The following is a 19,428-nucleotide window of genomic DNA, read 5'->3' as shown; positions in this document are numbered from 1 at the left end:
TTATACAGCCTTCTTTGAACATACAGATTATCCTTTTCAAAAAAGACTAATCTTGTGGTTTAAAGTACAGTATTGGGAGCCAGGAAACCTATTCCCAGCTCTGTAGGCTGGGTGACTTCAGGCAACCCACTTGACTATTCCTCTTTTTCGATACGCACAAAATAGGGACAAATACCTAGATCTCCCACGAGACTTAATATTTGTAAGACAACGAGAACCAGCTTAACTATTCACAGATCCCTCAAAGCAGAAGAGGACGGCAGGCCCTTTTATACACAGGCTTGCTCAAGCCTCTCCAAACATTAAGTCCCACAGATAGGAGAAAGGACACCTGCACCTGGCACTTCATACAGGCATAAATTACAACATTGCCAATTACACTTCCTTTTTCAGCAGTGAAGGGAATGTCTCATCCTGTCTGGCATTTGTATCCAAAGAAGCAAAACAGAGGAACTAAGGAAAAATCAAGTTTAGGGAAAGCTATGCTAGCTAGACAACTCTCAAAGAACAGTTTTCCTCTGGAGGATCTGATTTCACTGCCCGAATGTTAAAAAACATTTAAAGAGAACAAAATAAATTCAATTAAAAAAAAAAAATCAAGCATTTCAAAGGTAAAATACAGAAAACATCAAAAAGTGTGAGAAGACCCAGAACATTCAGGGCTGGGAACAAGAATCACTACTCTTCTTTCCATAACAAATTCACCCCAGACAGCTGCACTGGGAAAACCAATACTTACTTAAGAGTCTCGTTTCAGAAAGTCCCTACCATTCCTCCCAAACTGTTGTAATTACCTACTCTTCATCTTTTAGTTTCCATATATTTGCTTCCTTCAAACTTTTAAATAAATAAAATGAAAATAAAACATTTGGGTATAAAACAATCCCATGATTTCCAGCCCTCCTTAAGAGAGGGCACGCAGAGCCTTACACGTGCTATGCAAAACATCTCAGACTCACATCTTCAAAGACTTGAGGACACCTCTTCTCTGCACCCCCCAACATTTTGACTGATGTATTTACATGCTGCTGCTGCTTGAAACACTTGCCCATAAGCACAGGTGACTCTGACCTGGTCCCTCCCAGAGGACTCAATCCCACTGTGTTGATGGGTGGTAACATTCCCCATGACTCGCTAATAAACTTCAGCAAGAGGAGCTCCAAAGACTGTTTCCCAACTCCTTCCCTTCTAGCACACAAAAATTTCAGGAAGTCATTTTAACTCAATAACCTCCACGTCATTTCCGTCCAGTTGAAACAGAAGAAGAAAAAGTAAACAAAGAAAAATCACATCCTATTCTGCAGACTACAAATTCACTCATTCCAAGCTTTCTCACACAGAAGAGATGTAATGTCCCTTCCTGTTCCTCCCAAATAAATGTTGGTGTTGAAAAATATTCCACCTACACGTTTACTATCGGCAGCCTCGGTCAGTGCTGGAGCACATCCATAGCCAGCAATCAAGGAACAGAATTCAGTACTACCTCTCTATTCACTTCTAGCTGGGGTGCAAAGATAGGAATTTGTCCCGTACCACCACCACCCCCCCATCTGTCCATTGATCTTAGAAGGAAGAAAAAACAATCCAAAAATGCCTGGAGTCACTTTCAGATAAGCTAAGGCATCATAGTAAGTTTTAAAATAAAAGGCAAATGACTATATTTTCCTAATAGCACTTGAGAAGGAGCTACACCAGTTTGATCCATTGCTATTCATTCCTTCAAACACACATCCAGTCTCTCAGTCACTCTGTGCTTATTGGCTACATGGAAGGTAAAGCAGCGAGGAGCACTAAAGGATTAATCCTCACAATAGCGGGAAGCAGGAGTCCTGGCTGTGAGGGAGGTGGGTGGGGGAGAAGGACGAGCATGTAAGGCTGCATCCCTGATCTTTGGACTTACTTGTGATTTCATCTTCTGCCTAAAGTTATCTTAAAAGGGAGCTACCACAGAAAGGGTGCCCCAGTGACTTAAATGTAAATAGCATTATGGGAATTTAGTTTTAAACCTGCAAAGACTACAAGAAAGGTTTATATGTGAGAGAAATGCGAGGCATGGCTCAGCAGGGAACGGAAGAGCTAAGGCACAAACACTCTGTATTCTGTTTGTTGGGAATCACACAGTAGCTGAATAGATTTATGATTCAGATGTTTTAGTGTTGGTTATCAGTGATTAGCTCAAACTCTTAGAAAAACAGAGAGAGAGAGAAAGATTAAGCTTTTGTCTGCCCCAGCCCTCATCCTTCCTTTGCCTGGCAGCAGGGTTACTGATTGTTTCTGTTCCTTTTTTAACATCAGAATGGCTCCGAGCCACACTCACTGCAGCAGCAGATCACACTGCCAATATAATCATAAACATTAGATTCAACAGCTAATTCATTTAAGTGTAACTTCATTTATTTAGGTACAGCCTATGCAAGTATGTTTGCAAGATTTGGTTATAAGGGAACTTTTTAAGTGTGGAGGCTTTTCCAACCATAGAGATCATTTGGGACACAGAAAGGGCTGACAAAGAGAGACTGGTTTTGTTAACTTAATCTTCAGTCTTTTTATAAAGCCAGTAACATACACACAAGAGGACTTCATGCATCTTTATGGCATTTAGCTTCACAACAACCATGCAGGCTTCTCACAGATAAGCTAAGTGACTTGCCCAAGATCACACAGGAAGCCAAATGCAGAGCACTAAAACCAAACATAACAACTCTCAGACTAGACCTCTGACCGTTGCAGCATTAATCCATTTCTAATTTAGTTTAATTGAACTTAACACTCAGTTAACAGATTTATTCCAAGACACTGTTATGTGGTGTGGAGCTATACGTTAGAGGAAGAGATTCAGACTTTTCTGTGAATCACATCTCTACATGTAAATGCAATGATGCAACCTTAAGGACAGAGTCATCCTCAGCACCTCTGCAGCCAGGGGACCTGAAATGCGGCTGACCTTCAAAACCACACTGCAGCTAAATGCTGTGGTTGTGGAAGACAGGGCAAGAAGGACACTAATCCTGTCTCACTGCATCTGCAGAATGATGTATATCCCCAGCTCAGACCAAGGCTCAAAGTCCATATGGGAGCGACTGAACACAATGCCCAGTTTTTTGAATGCTGAGTCTAAAACAACCCCTTTTTGTCTAAACTGTAAGGGACTGTATACTTTTAAGGGAGAGAGGGGGAATCAGAGTAATTTAATAATCTGCAATGGTGATACAGCAACTAAAGATTATGCTGTTAAAAGAACAACAGTTCCCCCATATTAACTTGGTTGTGGTTAAAACACACAGCAATACTAGGACTTGCACAGGAAGGCATCCAATGGCAGATTGCTCTCTTACAGATGCAGTCAGGACAACGCATCCAGGACAATTCTGGACAAATGCTTACGTGCTGACCCAGCATACAGCATAAGCTGCAAACACTGCACGCTTGGTACGTCTCCAACCTCACGCGTGCTTGTTCACTGCTCACAGAGTCCATCTGTGTACAATCTACCACATCTGGGAGGCAAACAGGCTGCACATCTGCACATCAGTGATGTGGCGGGTCCATCACAAAGAAGGAACATCAGGCTTATTAGGCAGAAGTTACAACAGATCATCTGAGTGATTTCTATCCAAAAGCTCCCAGACAGGAATAGAGGAGGCTCCAGACTTCCCTGGACTGCTTCTTAAATTGTTGCAGGGCTGCTTTCCGTGAGATGCTGTACACAGTGTGACCAGATAAAGCTCTATTAACATAAGACACTTTTAAACAGAGCAAACTAAAACTAAACTTGGAATTAACTGGACTGGTGTAAAATTATACCTTAATGCACACAGAAACCAGATGAGAAGACAGATGGTGAAGAGGAAAGGAGAAAAAAGAAGAGTGAATTGGATATACATATGTGGATTTACATTCTGTGAGCTTGGCACACGTCTTAGAGGCATTTTTTATTTCCAGCATAATAGAAAGTTGCCTGACAGTGCTGGTACACTAGATAAGGGGAAAAAAGAGCAGATGCTTTTGAAGAGCTTTGTAGTATGAGTCTTCAAGCAGGAATTTAGAGATCAAGGTGAGTAGGAGCACTGGAGGAAGGAAGTTCTTTCAGATATGGTGGAAGCATAAAAAAGGAGATGCAAGAGAAAAAAGAAAATTTTGGTGAATCAAAAGTAACTGTCAGGGTCCAGATCATAAGCAAAAGTGCAGAGATGCAGCTTGGGCAGCAGCTTGTAGAACCCTGAAAGTACAAGCACTATAGTGGAGGCTGTCAAAAATTAATTAATAATAGTAGGCATGCCTAGGAAAGGAATGTAAAACATCATTGCACCTCTTATAAATGCAGAGTGAAACTGCACCTTGAACTTACGTGCAGCTCTCGTCCACATATTTAGAAAAAAAGTAAAAGACAGAAGAACTGAAAAGCTGGAGCAAGGCAACAACAGTGACCAAGTGCATGAAACAGCTTCTACAGGAGAAACAACTATGCAAAACAATAAAAGACTAGCACAGAGAATGAGTGCTTGTAACCCCTTCTGAAAAGAGAATGGACAGACATCAAATGAAAGTCTCAGGATAAAGACAAACAAAAGAAGACATTTCCTTGCACAAGCAATAATTCATCTGCCTGTCTCTTTGCCATGGAATATCATGGATGCTAGAAGTGTACATGGGTTCACAGAAGGAACAAGCAAGTTAACGTGTGTGTGTGTGTGTGTGCATTTGTGAAGAGATAAAAACCTATCATGGGCTCTTAAATACAAAAGGAAGTTTCAGAGCTGCAAATATGAGCCAGAGGCTAGTGGACACAGTCTAGTGAAGCATCACTGCTTGACTGCCCCATTCTGACACTCTTCCCTGGGTATCTGCTTTACAACAAGAGACAGGATGCTGGGCTAGGCGGACCTTTGATCTAACCCTGTATATGCATTTTTGTATACAAGGCAGAAAACTGTTTGTATTCCATGCTGAATCAGGCTGCAGAGAGTAAAATTTGAATGGGAAAGAACATGATTTAGATGTCAAATTCAGAAAACACTGGCTGCCTAGAGCTGAATGTCATAGAGGAGAGAAAATGTGAGGATCCTGAAAAAAACATAAAATCCTGTTGCAGCATTAAAACAGAGGACAAAGATAAAAGTTCTGACAGCAAGTATGTGCATGAATACAGAAAACTGCATTTCAGACATAGAAAGGAATAGACTTGATTTCACAGAACTTGGGATGTATGAAGGCAGAAAAAGAGGGGATGAAAGACTGGTATTGAAGAAGACTCCCAACATGTAAAAACTCCACTCTCCCCCAGTGCCTCAAGCTATAAGCAGAGTCAAGAGAAAATAGATGAAAAATGCAGTTTGACATGCTCGTTCAACTTCAAGAGCCGAATCTGAGATGAGGCAGTGGAGATGATCATGTCGTTAATGTTCTGGACAGACATGGAGAGATCAGAGTTCATCTCCCAGCTGTGACACAGACTTCCTCCAAGAAGTTGGGCATTTCACTTTGTGGTTCCATAAAACTGAGCAAATACTTTCTTAATGCACAGGAAAGCTGTGAGGCTGAATTCCTTAAACATCTGAGACGCACCGCGGTGTCTGGAGAAGCACAATTAGGATGGCAAATGCCAGGCACTCACATGCAAAGGACCACATTTCACGGGCTGCTAGGAGCAGACACAGCGCAGAATGTAACCACTGTGGCAGGGAGAGGAGAAATAATTCCATCACAGGAAATCAGCTCAGGGAAATGAGGCTCTATAAGGTGTGAGGGGAAGAGGTTTTGAAGCCAGTCAAAATGCAAGATGTGCAAAGCATTTTTAAGGAGACCGGAAGTTTGAAATGCATCTGAAGAACACCACAGAAAGCTATAAGAAGGAATCATCATAACACTACAAGGGTGGGAGATAAACAACATGATTTGATATAATAATGTGCTACGTACTGCAGCATCTGAGTCTACGTCCAAGATGCACTTGAATACTTAGGAATAAAGAAACAATGCTCAGTCTAACATTTTCAATGCTTTCTACAGATTTCCTACCCCCTCAAAGAGGAATATAAACATTGAATCATTTAAATATTAACTGTATCACTAAAGAAGATACAAATTGGCTCTGACTGGGGATACCGACACCAGTGCAAAAATCTGCCAGGACAGCAATTTGGGCTGTTAGGATCCACTGAAACTTCACACTCAAATACTTAAGATGCACTAATACCTTTAAAACTTTGCTAAAGATAAATTTGGAATTACTGTAACCAATAGAAGCTGAAGCTTCCTCTGACTTTTAATCAATCATTTAAATTATACTTAACATCCAAACCAAATATTTGCCAAGAGGTGTAAAACGACTCCCAGACTGAACTGGCAGAAAACACAGAGGAGCCCAGAACAGACCTTGATGATAGGATAAATTGAGCCTTGACATGTGTGGAGCCCATCTGCGGGTGACGAAGAGTATGTGCTTTGTTTCTATTTATTCCTTTCAACCTGGATGAAATTTCATGGGTAACTTTACAGCATCACTGCCAGGCTGGTGCCCAGCTTCCCTACCTGCATCTCTCCCTCTGCTCACTCTCAGCGTTGCAGCAGCTCCTGGGCATCACCGATGACCAGGCACAGGGAGGTTTTAGGATTAAAAATTCTAAACCCACTATTAGACAGCTGAGTTTTCTTTCCCACGTTATTTTACAGGTGGATCAGCCTTCTGTCACTGTCACCTCGCAGTCACTCATGCCAATGCAGCACAGCACACGGGAGGATGTGGTTGCTGTCAAGCACCTTCCTACAACCTAAGCACTGCCCTTAGTGCATGTGGGAGGCATGAGCTGCAAGCCAAAAACTCACTTTCTTCTTCCAATTTCTGAATAAAAGCCTGTATGCAAGATGCTGAGGTGTTGGCTTCATAGAGCTCAGGAGGACCTGAGGGTCAGAAACCAACCAGGTCAGATAGCTAACCGCAGTAAATCAGTTTTAGAATCATAAAACCATAGAACCAACTATGTTGGAAAAGACCTTTAAGACCATCAGGTCCAACCGTAACACCAGGTCCACCATTAAACTGTGCCACTAAGGGCCTCATCTACATGGTGCAAAGCTTCTCATTTAACACAAATTAATACTAAACTTCATCATCAAACCCACTTAATCTGTTTTAGTGCATTTTTTAAATTAATTTTTTAACCAAAAGCACTTCAGTAAAGGTCATAAGCAAATAGTTTATTCTGTAAACAGGAGGAAACAGTTATGATTTTATAACTTAAAACATTAAAATTAACCCAATTAAACATACATTGAAGCCATAAATTGCTTAAACACGTACAGAAGAAAACTCTGACTTGAATATAAAGACTGAATTTGGCTGCAAATCTCCGGATTGTAGCAAGATTTGGAGATAATCAAACTTTTACTAACACAAAAGGCAAAAAATAGGAACATCATATTTAAATGACAATTTACTGCTTGCTTGTTTGAATAAAAAAGTTAAACCCTCAGATTTTAATAAATGTGTTTAACCTTTCCCAAAGTTTTAGGGTAGGGATTTGTCGAGATACTCGGAAGACCTTTTCAAACTGTATCTCCAAGAGCGGGAGGCAGGAGCCCTTGACGGGTGCTGGTAAAAAGCAGTTCAAAAGCAGGCGCTGTAAAACGCAGGGCAGCCTGCCACTGATGCCTGGAGTCACATAAAATTAATTTAAATTGGAAACAAACTGGCCTGGGTAGCACTCGCCCAAGTTACTAACAATGTTAAGGGCTAAGCGGCGTATTACGTATTTTGCCGGCAGCTTGATCATTAAAATTAAATAGGAAGTGGCAAAGCTGCAGGGCAGGCGATACTGTGCATTCGTGTATTAAAAGCAAAGGTGAGCCTGGGAATTACAGACACTTGTAAACCTCACTTTAGTACCTGGTAAAATGGCTCGTCTCAGTAGTTATGGATGTTAGATTAATGCCATACAGGAGGCACAGATTAACATGGTATTTCCATAAGAAAAATGGGCACCTCCATCTTTTCTGTAAGGAGAATCAAGACAGCGGTTAAGGAAAAACTGGTAGATATAATTAATTTGAATTTTCAAACAGCCTTTGGTAATATTAATCACTGCAGCCTATTAGGGAAACTAGTCATGGGGTGAGAGGTAAACATCTGTCAATAGATTAAAGCTAATTTAGAAAAAATGAGCAGCATGAATAAATGGCTGGTTTTCAAGGTTAATGGGGGAAGTCCCAGGGGCGGATACTATGATCAACATTTAATATATTAAATGATCTGGAAAGGGGCATATACAATGAGCAATAGGAGAAAAAATAAATTGTTGACAATACCGCTTTATAAGTTACTTAAAACTTAGAGAGAACTAAAAAACTAAATCTGCAGGATCAACCCAAGTTACAGCAAATAAATGTTAGTACACACAAATGCAACGTTATGCAAATTGGCAAGGAGAGTTTGAAGCAATTGTGGACATGGATGGGTTCCACATTAATTGTAACCATTCAGAGAAAGATCTAAGTGCTCTCATGGACAGCACAGGGAAAACATCTGCTTAATTTCCAGTCATTGTCAAAACCACAAACCAGACGTGAAGCTTTGTATTAGAGATAAAGAATAATATGGAAAACACAACTACAGTCTCAAACATTGCATTCAACCCATTTGTCCTTGTAACAAAACAAAGTATAAGAAGCCTTAGAAGAGTGACATAAATTGGAGCTCCAAAAAGATGCTCATCTAAGAACTCAATTACAAAATACACACATTACAGAACTCAGACTCACTGAACCCTAGTTAGCTTGACTTTGGATAGACTACAGTCCATTAAAAAGTCTTCTGAATAAGAACTCTAATGATTTTCAAGTTTCTGGGCTGCATTTAAGGGGCTATAAGTAAGAGGTGAAACAATCCAAATGTATGATACATAAAGCAGGCAGAGAAAGCCATCTGGATGCACTTATTCTCCATTCCCACCCTCTTTTTCTCCCAATAAGACAGGAGCAAGGAGTTGTCCAACAGATTTAGAAGTGATGAAAGAAAATACTGCTGCACCCATACAGACAGAACTAACCCACAAAACTCAACTCGGCAAGGTATTTATTGAAGCAATAACCCTAATAAGATTAAAAACCACAAAACATCAACAATGTCAGCAACTGGAGTCAAGAGATTTCTGCAGCTTTCCCACTTGTCTTTGCAGGATTTTACTCTTTCTTCCAAGGTATCTAATACTAGATATGACTAAGGACAACAAATGAGAACAAGCTGGGCTAGTGGCCTCATCCAGAACCTGATCAGAAGTTCAGTGAGCGGAGGGCAAACTCTGGACATGAAAGTAGCTCAAAATGGAAGAGGAAGGAAACAGGGAAGACATGATTTTAACTTCATTGTGTGAATTGCATTCAAGGAAAAGATGGTTTAATTCGCCACAAGAATAGCTGAAAAAAAATGCTGAGAAACAGAGTTTTTCGTGTCCGAAACATTCAGCCCTTTCTGAAGTAATAGGAAGCACAGTATTAACTCTACAGTTGCTATCACTGACTCTTCCATCCAAACCAAATAGTATCTGAGGAGATGCCAATCTTTTCTTCTATCAGGGAGGTGAAATATCTCCATCAAAAATTGACCACTGAGCACAGTCAGCTAGCCTCCAGAGCACTGACTCGCATAGCAAGATCATTTTATATTTGCCTCCTAATTCCTTCTTATACCTTCCAGTAAATCCTGAGTCACTTGTTTAGTACTTAGGCCAAGTCTGCCAAAGGAATGCATGTCCCCACTCTCCTACTTCATCAAATAATCCTCATATTGGTTACTGAGATGAACCCGCTATTTACTTATGATACCAACCATCCCCTGCTTTCCTATTCTCTTTATTGAGGACAAAAGGCATACAAGATCCTATTTCTAACCCTGAGCTATTTGAAGGATATTATCTACTGCCCTCCAATCTATTTGTCTAGTATAAGTATTTCAATAAGAGAGCTTACTATTCCTGTTTAGGATCCCTTCCTTGTGCTCAGAATCCATTTTCTCCTCCTTTCTCCTGCTATTTCTGTCACCCAATTTCCTTGGCTCCCTTGGTGTCTGTGTCCTTTAGATACAGGTAAGCGTCCCAACATATTCAGGCCCTTCAATCTGTCTTTACAATAGGATCATTCTCCTGCTGTTATTCTGGTTGATACTCTCTGACTTTCACACAATTCTTAAATCTTTCTGGCACTAAGGTGTTCAGAAACAAGGCTACACAAAAGGGTAGGGACTACTGCCAGTCTTCCTACGCTGTACAGTATAACATCCCTTCATATGCAGTCAGTAGCTTTCCTTTGTATTACCACATCTTTAAGAAGAAATCATCGCACAATATTATGCTCTTATAGCCTCCCTTGAACTAGAGGTCTGCCTTGCTCGAAAATATTTAGAACAAGGTGTCAGGACCACAACAAACATGACCCACTGGATTCACAATGTTTTTAAATTATAATAAACTCTGGGCTCAATTTGGTTCTCTCAACTGGGCATATACTTGGATCATGTTTTCAAAGTACCTTCAAGAACTGAAGTAAAATATGAAATACTGATTTTAGCCAGAAGTCACAAGACATAGCACACTCGTTCTCACATTGCAAATGTTCCCACCACTTACCTCTGGTTTAGTTTATTTATGTCCAGATATGACAGCATATGGTTTCCAACTGGAAGTTCTTTATCTGTCCTTCTAATCTCTTTCTAGATTCTTGCATGTTTGAATAGTACTCCTTTAGCATTTTTAATGTTCATGAATTTAATCAGCACACTATTTCCTTCTCTAAATCATCAGTGAATTTGAGACAGAAACTACTTCTGATCCCTGTGGCAGCCTCATACATATCCTCTCACAGCAGTTTACAGTTACAGGCTTGCCCAGGGCAGGGAGGGTGGACCTGAGGTTTTTTGGTTATTGCTTTTAAAGTTCTCAATATATATTAAGCAACATTATTGAGCTGGACCTAATGTTTTCCAATTACAAAGTTATAACTATGCATTATCTACCTTGAATGACAGCACATAATATAATGTCATTTTAACAGTGCTTCACTTCAGTTTCTGAACCAAGGGAAACTGCAGGAAGCATAAAACCAAGCAAGAGGCTAGAAGTCAAGTAATTGTCCATCTGAGGAATTACTTTCTGTATCTACATGCTATTAATCAGCACAAAGTCTCATTTTAAGTCCCTTCTAAAAGGTGCTGTGCTTTGGCTGTACCAGTGAAAGCAGTTGGCAGATGAGAGCAGGTTACTGGAAGACAGGGCTCACACAGACACAAATTTTCTGGAAGCACATGAAGTGTCTGGAGCTCTCCCATGAACACCACGCCGCATGCTCTGCAGACCGCAACATGTGCCAGCAGGACAGTGGTTGAGCAGCCTGGTTTCCTTTCCTTCCCCACTGCTCCTTCCCTTCCTTGTGAGCCCAGCTCTGCTCTCTGCCACCAAGATCTAGTCTTGATTCTGCTCTCTGCTTGCAAAAAAGGGACATAGAAAAGGGAATCCAAAGGGTCACACACATCTCTATATGCTGTTACCATTCTTTTAGCAAAACTGAGGCAGCACATGTTTTGTCTAAAGCACAACAGATGAATATAACCATCAGACTGGGTCAGCCCAAAGGCTCATGGAGCCCAATATCCTACCCAAGACACCAAGTACCAACAAATACTTGGTGGGTGTGTAAGAATGGTGCAAGAACACCATAAGGCTTCCCCCCTACCAGCTCCCAGCAAGCTGTGGCTTAAGACTTCCTGTGCCAGAGATTGTATCTTTGTGCTTAATTGCCCTCGATGAACTTCTCTTCCATGAATTTGTTTAATTGCTTTTTGAACCTATCTCAACTTCTGGCATCCATAACATCCTGTGGCAATGAATTTCAGTTTAATTACGTCTTGCATGAAAAAACACTTCCCTTTTGTGTAGGAAATTACTTCCTTTGAAAAAACCCAAAACAAACAAAACCAACAAACACCAACCAACAACTACCTCTAAGTAAAACTACAAGATCTGGTAGAGCATTACAGTGGCTTTAAAAGAAATCACTGTATTCAGCTGTCCTTTCTGGCCTTCTGCAGAAGGTTACTGCCTGGAGCTCTAGACAAGGCTGCTGGTGAAAAAGGTGAAGGGCTACATGATGGTGGTGGATGATGGTCCTATATGAGTTGGGAACTTGCAGTAAATGAAAAACAAATGGGCTGCCTACCTTCCTGACTGTTGTATGCACTTGCAAAAGTCCATCGTTACAAGACAAGATTTGTTCCTTGCTAGACCACAAGAAAAGGTCTGCTTTCTAAAACATTTTCCAAGTTATGCTTTGATAACTTAGGTGCTGCAACCCAGTGTAAATGATCACAAAGAACATCATTCTTTCTTTGCCTTGCTTGTGTTATTATTGGGTTTTGGGGGTTTAGTGGTTATTTATTCCCACAGGTTCACAATAAATAAATTTAAGTGTAAAGAAAGAATGTAGAGATAATATTATATGAAACCTCTTTCTAGTCGCCCCCTTTCTCAGTATTCCAAACCAAATAGCACAAGAGTCTTTCTATATGTTGGGTTTTTCTAATACAGGGCAACTTTGGCAAACTGTACCCTCTATCCAAAACTGAAGTCCAGTGGAGCTATCAGGGCTGACAGCAATCTCTGTAACAAACTGAAGTGCTGATGGTCCAAGAGGAGAGCAGACATGGCCATCAGCAGTTCCTCCTTACTGCTAGGTAGAAAATTAAAAGGGTTGACTAACTCTACGTCTCCTGTCCTCCTAATCTGCAATAGTGCTTGAACCAGGCAACTCTACTCTACATTATGAATAGGCCCTCTTAACCCAGCTGAACATCATTTCACTTAACCGAAAATGAGTGCAAGTGGCTACCCTGCAGTTAGTTACTGTATTCTTGCAATGGCATCTCTCATAGCTCTCACATCATACGTGTAGCTGTTCCAAAGTGATTTTCCTATAAAATGTGGGGGAATTTGTTAATTTTCTGGAGACACAAGATGAATTCAGGGAGGTGCTAGGGGGCTTTGAGCACTCAGGTGTATAAGCCTCTACCTTTACTGCACAGTCATAGGGTTAGCAGCCTAAATGATTGCAACACTTCCAGCATAGACGAACCACCTTACCTATGCCAAAGCACTTGCTAAGCTCACTGCAGACCTTGGGGCAGGGGCACAGAGAAGGGGAAGGGCAATGCCATGGGGAGACCAAATCCCCTGGTGAAGACATGCTTGGAGCTGACAGCTGTCAAACACTGCCTTCCACATGTTCCAGAGCACTCCTCCTCACAGGCAGCATCCACATTTTACCTATTTTTGTTAATATTTATTGCCAATCTGCCCCAAGAGCAAGGTCTGGGACCAGCTTCTCTTTGGATGGGTGACAGCAGTCAAAACAACAAAACTCAGCATCGAGCTCTCCTAAAGCCAGGCCCTTCCCCTTTACCAGCTGGTCACAGAAGTGTGCTCAAACCCCATTTTATTTATTTATACACGTTGCCGCTCTCTCTATTCCTGGCAACTGGTGCTCATGACATAGTGGCCTGGGACATGCTGGAACAGGGCTCTGGGTCACCTTGTAAATGGTGGCAGCAGCTGCCTCCTGGATCAAGAGTTTTATTAACCAGCAGCTCAGGAGGGCTCTAAATTAAGTTCTCTGCTCTGTTCCTCAGAGGGGGAGGGAGAAAAAGAGGCTGCCATCAAATCCCTAATTTCTTCCAGCAGGAATCACTGAAGTTGCCCCACTGCTTTCTCCTATCCTTGCTGAGCTAAGACACTTAACCTGGGGTTCCATCAGCAGCCCTCCGAACTATGGAGGACCACTGGCAACTACAACTGCCGTGGCTTTTCACAAATTACACAGCCCTTTTTTGGTTGATGGCAGTGGCACACAGCTTCTCTTGCAGCAAAGATCCAGCCTTTGGACCATCTCTGCCTCCAAGATACCTGCACAACACTGTCCCTATAAATCCCATGGGATGGGCACCAAGGGTGCTTTGAGCCCAGTATCAGTCATTTGAGAGGGGAGACTGTATAAATAGCTGTCGTGTACATACTCTGGAGGAGCAGCAGGAGAAGGAGGGAGGGAGGGGGAATCTGAAGTGTTGGGCCCCAGCTGTGAACTCCTCTTGTTTTTGTTTTAGGGTAATTAATGTTCTCTTGAATAGAGCCAGGGCATGGGCTCCTGTTTCTGCATCTTTCAATGCTATCAGCAACCCTTGCTGGACTGGGAGCAGTGGGGGGAGGTTTGTATTTCCTGCCATCCCCATTAAATGAGGTAATGCAAGCGTGGGGCTGGAGGCAGGGCACAGCCAGGGGGAACCTACCCGAGCCCTCATGGAAGCCCACCAGCCTGTTCCCGAGAAACCCCTCTGGAGAGCTGCCCGCCCCTTCCTGCTTCTCCATCCTTATTAATTTTGCTGCTGAGGCAGGGGACCACCATACCCCCATCCCACCGCCCCTCTGCCTGCTCCCCTCTCCCACCCCAAGCTCCCCTGCGCCTGAATTAGATACATTCCCCCTGCGCTCCCAGACGTCTCCATCCCGTGGTCCCCTGACAGAGCAATCATTTATCAAGTTGTTTCACGCGTTGTCGGGGAGGGGGGCCCCAGGGGACGGGGGTTTGTTTCGTCCCTTTGTTGGAGCTCCACAGGACCGTCCAGCTTAGTCTCCAGCCAACTGCTGAGAGTTGCCGGAGTCCGGGAGCAAATGTTAAAGGGGCTGCCTTTCATCTGCGGGCTGATCCTGCTGCCTTTTCATTTTATTCTTCCAGCTTCTGGGATGTTACTTGCTTACACACCCCCACACCCACCCCACTATCATTCTGCATGCATGTTTTTGAGGGAGCAGGAGCTTATTTTCCATGTGCCTGTCTCTTCTCCCTCCCTCAGCAGCTTCTCCTGTCACCAGCCCACTCAGCCTCTGGGAAATGGTGGGTTTTTTTTCTTACCACTGGCTTTTTTCTCATCCTTGAATGTAAGATATCATAAACCAAATTTGCATACAGGCAAGTCCTGCTTGTGCAGCACATCTCTTCCTTGCACGCACTTCGGCATATTGAAAGCCTTTACCCCCCTCGCTCTGTGTGCTTGGGAGATGAGTAACTACCTAGAGCGTACCACCATCAGAACACAGTATTTAAAGAGGAAAAGAGGAAAAAAAGGTGACACTTTTTGGCAAAAGAACTAAGTAATGCTAAAGGAAAAAGAACCGTTTTGAGCACTCTGGTGCTTTAAGCGCTCTTGTGTTTTCCACATGTAGGGCTGGAAGACAGACGATCTGGTTTGTATTGCAGATTGCCCGCACTCACGCAAGAAGCCTGTGCTTGTGGCAGGTCACATAAACCCTCTGCACATCGTGGTGCCTCACTGCCCAGCCTCTGGCGATCCTGCCTGCCTGCACCGATTAACCAGCCACTAACATTCCCTTTGGATTCCTGGGTGGAAGGAAACATGGAAATACAGAGAGCATTAAAGCAGGGATGTCTACCTGCACCCCAAAGCAAAGTTCTTAGTTACGTGCTTGGGAATGGCTGAATAAGGACAGGGTAGCCCAAGGAGCTGTGAATCCCAACACACCATTTGCTTCATTTACCGAAGCGCGTATGAAGTGCTGCAAATCTTATGGCTGCATTTATTTTTGGACAACTATAGTTAGTTACAGTTTGTTTTCTAGCAAGCTGCCAAGTCTGTCCTCTGTGCTTATGTGTGAGCATTTCTCAGCTACAGCTTGTAGTCTTTAAAGGATGGACAGAGCATGAAGGCCAAATAAAAAAGTCCTACTTGCTTAGCAGTTAAGTAGCCATTGTAAATTCCACACATTTCACAGCTGAGAGGGCAGGAGCTGCCTGAGATCTGATGTATTCCTCTCACCACCTTGCCTCCATAACTCTTCCTTGTGGAGAAGAGCTGGATTCATTTGCTTCCCAAGTCAATCAACAGAGTTCATGAGTCAGCCAAGGGAATGCTGAAAAGCAAGAGGGTATGCTCCTGCCCCCAGGAACTGATCACTCTGCCTCTTAATTGTTCCCAGATTCTATTATCCCTGAAGAGACAGAGCAGCACCAGCCAGCTTGTTGACAACATCCACTACATACAGAGCCTACTTCATCAGACATACAGAAATCTGCATGTCTGCAAGCCACAGATCTGTGGAGACTACAACAGCTAGGTTATTGAAAAGACAAAGTTAGGTCTTACAGATGCCCATCTGAAAAGTCATCTATGTCTTCTGAGTCACAGTTGTATATCCTACAATTTGAGTCTGTTGGTAATCACACGGTCAGAAATCCATCTAATACCAGGACAGTTCAAAGCTACACAGTATGGCCCTCTGCATATCACTAATCCAGACAATTCCCTCTATTCTTATTTTCAACCAATTTCATTACCTTTAATATTCACTTCCCCCTGCTTTTTCTCCTGTCCTTACCCCCAACGAGGATACCCAAAGCTTTATTTCACTCTTTGCTAACTGCTAAATGGAGTATTTTGGATTTTACACTGCTGCACAGCCTCACTTACTACTACTTCCTTCGTATCTCCTATGCAGACTGCTGACTCTCCGCAACAGTTCAGGTGACAGTGTGTAAAGAAGAAATGCTACTTTGACTGTAAAAACAACCTGAGGTCTGTCCCATTATTCAAACCCTTTATAATAGTTATTAAATGAGTTATCACATACATCTCCATCACACTTCATTCAGTGCAGGGGAGTGTGAGACTAGGAAGTAAAGACAGCTGCTCAATATTGATTTTTATCCTTCTTATCTTTATGTATCCCTATGCCTAATTTGCTACATAGCTTCCAAGCCCCGCCACCAAATAAGCTATTAATCGCTTCACAGACCTTTTTCTATGGTGGCCTCCACATAGCATCTCAATCCAATAAGCATTAATTCTTTTCTCACCCTATTTACAAGTTAATGATTTTTAATCTGATTTCACAAATGAGAAATTGAGGGGGAAAAAAAATGACCCATGCTAGCAAAACTCACCACTCTATTTAAGCACTCACTGGCTGCACCTCCAGTTGAGAATTTTCCCCTCACCCCCAAAAGAATCCCACAAGCCCCATGCTTAGGATTTTTTTGGCATAATTTAAAACACTAAAGAGTTTAACTGTTATTTTTCCCAGGATGCAAGAAGGTGCATAGGTAGCGGTACACTGCAGAAGCAGGGAAAGCAAGGGAGATAAAGGTGCCTTGACCAAAACTACTCAGAGAACTTCTGGCCAGTTCTTCCCTGCAGCACCATTACCAATTTTAACTCCAGTCCCAAGCTCCCAGCACTTTCTAAAGCCGAAGTTTGGCAATACAGTTAAGATGGCTTCAGGTGGTTCAGCACCAAACCTGAAATGCCACAGAGCACTATCAAGCATGAGCTCAACGCAGCCATTTCCAACACATCTGCCCAGTTTAGCTCTGCATTGGCTGGCACCCATGGCTATTCCTCTGCTGGCTAATTTGGCTAACTGAAAAACAAACCCTTATTTGGATCATCTGGATGACCAGCAGCCAGGGATGGAGACGCAGGGAAGGAACCAGGGCCCTGCAGCTCTGGAGCACAAAATGGGCATGAAGGAGGCTTTGCCCTCTGTGCTTCAGCTGACACAAGAACTTGTAGGGCCTGTCTGTGATGTGATCTGGGATCTCATGCCAGTCTCACTTGGCTTCACCTATGCTCCTTCCCAGTTCCTGCAATAATTCACAGTTGTGTTACCACACATGAGGAGAGGCACATGTCCCGAACTGCTTCCAAGGCAAGCACTGCCACCAAGTCAGCTAAATGAAGGTTTCTTGTTTGAAAACGGGACATAAGCAACTCACCCTGAGTCATAAGTCAGTCTGGATCTCTGCAACAAAGATGAGTACGGAGACTGAACACACAACTTTACATCAGTATGTCTATTGGCAGAACCCATCCTTATTCCTCGACTCTTACGCCTTTTCCATCCATTTGAGGACAGACAACCAAAATAATTTCAGGTACAAAAAAATTCCAAAATTTAGCTTCTGAAGCCTGGATTGCCCCCCAGCCCACCATAAGCATGGTCCCACAAAATTCAACTGATGGATGAAAAGGGGCTGTAATAAAAGAGGGGTGAGACAAGGACCTCATACATGCCTTGCCACTGGCTAGATAGACTATACACTCACTTCACCAAAAGACATACTTTCTTTTCCTATAGCAGCCCTGTTTCTCATGTTCTGCCCATCTTCAAACCTCTTCAGCAAACAAAGCAAGAGCCACATAGCAAACAGCTTTGTCCAGTGCTTAGCCTTGGTTTATACTCCCAACACTATCTGCCCTAGAGTGAGCACTGCCATTCTCCCGCAGAAAAAGAATACGACACTGTAATTAAAAACAATCCTCATCTGCAGGTACAAGGTGATGGATTAAAGGATACACAGACAACTGCAAATCTATCGTTTCCTGCCAAGTAATTGAATTTGTAATTATTTTGCATCAGTTTCAACACAGAAAACAATAACGTACAATCAAACCCTCGCTGTCATGTCACGGCAGTGGTTTGAAGCAGCCACATTCTATATCACTGCTACCTACCACTTGAGCTCAAGTAGAAATTACATTAGCAGGCAAGCAGACAATATTGGTCTTCGGAGCCTTCGCTGCAGGACAGAAACACCAAAAAGCATGCAGGAACAGCCCCATTTTATGGGCAGCCTACCCAAAGGCAAGCAGTTAAAAGTGGGCTTTTCACCCCAGAGCTGATAGTTAGCTCTTCAACCAGTTATATTACTGTTAGCAGTTGGATTTTCATGGTATCGCTATTGCTCATAATTGCCCTATTAAGAAGGTAAAGCACTATGAACATTAATAAGGCATGCTGATATCTTCATTACTAAAATATGAGGGTCAAAAAATGAGGTTTAAGTTTGATGCCTTGTCTGAGCTGGTGCAATCAGGTTCTTTTCCATCAACCATGGGGAAAGAGAGAAACACCTTCAGAGTGATTTGTGTCAGTCTAAAATAGACTACTCTCCTCTCAGTTTCTTTCCACTGACAGTGATGAACCCCTGCATGATTAGTCTGACATAACAGTCTACTTTGGACACTAAATTATTCTTGCCCCTTTTCTCATCCCCACCAGTTATTCCAGCTCCTACACCATGGCTGGCACTAGTGTTTGCCAGGCCACTCTATGATCCAGCTCATAAAATTAATCCAGACAAAAAATAGCTGGAAGGAAGAGGAGTTGAGGTGGTCTGTTTTTTTTATCCACTGGCCAGATCAGCTCACTGACCTCTTTCAGTGTGGCCCCATGAAGACTTGTGCTGGCACACCTAAGAAAGAGTCAGTAGGGATGCAAAGAGTAGATAGCTACCTAGCTTTTGGGCAAGTAGGAATAGATGAAATGAGCGAGGTCTTAAAAAAGACCCCCAAGGCCAGAACTCTTGGGCTATCTGTTC

General features: G+C 42.6%; 1 protein-coding gene across 3 annotated transcripts in view; it reads right to left on the bottom strand.

The window, feature by feature from the left end:
- The window catches only part of LOC134162616 (chromatin remodeling regulator CECR2), a 104,816-nt gene that overhangs the window by 66,640 nt on the left and 18,748 nt on the right, over window positions 1-19,428 (bottom strand). The gene's annotated exons all lie outside the window — the stretch shown is intronic.

Source organism: Pezoporus occidentalis, unplaced genomic scaffold (assembly GCF_034315485.1).
Source record: "Pezoporus occidentalis ecotype Australia unplaced genomic scaffold, CSIRO_AGI_Poc_V1 ctg19, whole genome shotgun sequence".
NCBI classification, from domain to species: domain Eukaryota; kingdom Metazoa; phylum Chordata; class Aves; order Psittaciformes; family Psittacidae; genus Pezoporus; species Pezoporus occidentalis.
Note: the sequence above shows the minus strand (reverse complement) of the source record. Positions and strands in the feature narration are given on the sequence as shown.